The sequence below is a fragment of the Propithecus coquereli genome, unplaced genomic scaffold (genome assembly GCF_000956105.1).
Source record: "Propithecus coquereli isolate 6110/MARCELLA unplaced genomic scaffold, Pcoq_1.0 Scaffold154, whole genome shotgun sequence".
Taxonomy (NCBI): Eukaryota; Metazoa; Chordata; class Mammalia; order Primates; family Indriidae; genus Propithecus; species Propithecus coquereli.
This window is the reverse complement of record NW_012139858.1, coordinates 634868-637052: the sequence shown is the minus strand read 5'-3', so window position 1 is coordinate 637052 and position 2185 is coordinate 634868.

The following is a 2185-nucleotide window of genomic DNA, read 5'->3' as shown; positions in this document are numbered from 1 at the left end:
TTACCAACACTGATAGCAATGGCAGATCAAAAGCAGAAGAACAGTTTTTCACTAAGGACTCTGGAAAAAAAAGATCCACTTAGCAGCAGCCATTACAGGTAAAATACCCAAGAACCATTAGAAACCAGGATTCTTCTCTATTAACTTGGGTGAAAGAAATCTTTTAGACACATGCTTTAAGTTATAGTTTCTTATGTCACTGGGACTCCATTACCTTCTATTTCCCTTTTTCTAACTCAAATTCTATTCCTTTCTGTTCTGATTTTTTTTAAAAAAAAAAATTTACAATAGTTAAGCCGTTTAATTGGTGAACATTTTAATATACTATAATTGACCCTTGAAAAACGCGGGTGTTAGGGGGACCAATGCCTCATGCATTCAAAATGCACGTATTACTCTGGACTCCCCAAAAACTTTACTAATAGTCTGCCGTTGACCAGAAGCCTTATTGATAACATAAACAGTTAACATATATGTTTTATGTATTACATACTGTATTCTTACAATGAAGTTAGAGAAAATGTTAAGAAAATCATAATGAAAATACATTTACAGTACTGTACTACACTTATTGATACCATAAGTTTACGTTGTCTGTTTATAAGATGAATCTTCTGAAATGACGGCAACTGCAGCTGCAGATGTCAATCTAGCTAGGGTACATATCAAGCAATTCATCTTTTTCTTATACTATCATGACTTTTCTCTGCTTCTTGGGAGCACTTTCAGCATCATTAGTGGCACTTCATATGGGTCCCATGATGTTATTTTAAGTTTACAGTATTGCACTAAACACGATGAAAAATACACAAGAACTGTGAGAAATCACTTTTTGCTGTGATACGCAATTTACTGGAGAGATGAAGTGCTCATGCATAAATGATCAGCATCACATGGCATTTTAAGTGGATATTCACAACACTTGAGCTTCAACACTTGAGCTTACTGCAATAGCAACAGAAGTGGCAATGAAATTATTACAGTAGTACACTATGTACTGCAGGGAATTTGATGCAGTTATGATTTAATGCTGCATATTTACATTGGATTACATTTTTTTGACTGTGAATGGCACCATGTGCAGTCTCTATTTATGTAAGTTTTGATAAATTTTAACTTTTCATGATTTGTGTATATTTTATGGTAGTATATCATAAAATAGACTAGTACCTACATATATTTTATGCATTCCTGACATACTTAAAAAATGTTTTTCAATATTTCTAGACTACAAGGTTCATCTGAGTTTTTCAAAATCGTTGCAAAACTCCCCAAATTTTCCAATATAATTATTGAAATAAATCCATGTATAAGTGTACCCATGCAATTCAAACCCGTGTTGTTCAAGGGTCAACTGTATTTGGAAGTGTTCAGTCACAGCCTGTTTGAGGTCACTAAAACTGCCATGTGGGGAATGTTTGATCCTTCTGAAACTTTTTCCCTGATCTGATTTACTGAAGTACTCATGTTATTTTATAAATGAAGAAACTAGGGACAAGAGAGATTAAGTAATTTGTTCAAGGGAAGCCTGGTAATTATAAAACTGACTTACTGAATCACAGATGATCCCTCTTTCCATTCCACTATGCTGCCTCCACCAAACCGAATTAAAAAGGCTTGTTTTAGGAAAGGAATACTCACTGAGATTGTTCATGAAGAAAATCCTTAGCCCTTGAACAAGTGTATATCTAGGAAAAGACTATTGGCAATCTTAAATTATATTCCTTATTTTCTTTTTCATGTATTCAGAGACAAAGGAGAAATCTCACTCATATTTACACTACAGAAACTTTTATTAATATTTTTCCCTCTTCATCTTTTCTCAGTTATTTGAGCTGATTTAATGCTGCTCAAAGACCCTGTGTCTTTGGGGATCCAAGTGTCTCTCTACCAACATCTATATCACTTAGTGCTTACAGAACCACATTTTGGTTTCATTCATGAAATTGTTTTAGTTCAGTCATTTGTTCAGTCTATAAAATCTAATAACCAGTACCTAAAGTGTATAGTGAGTAGTGTTCTGCTGTGGCAGAAACACCTATGTACGAATTCATCCAAAGATTTATCCATTGACTGATAGGCTTTCTCCTGGCAGCTGCCAACTAACTCCCAGATGCATTAGGCTTGGCACTCAGGATCGAGGTCCCAAGTTGCCACCCTGGCTGAAAGCAGCTATATTCCATTG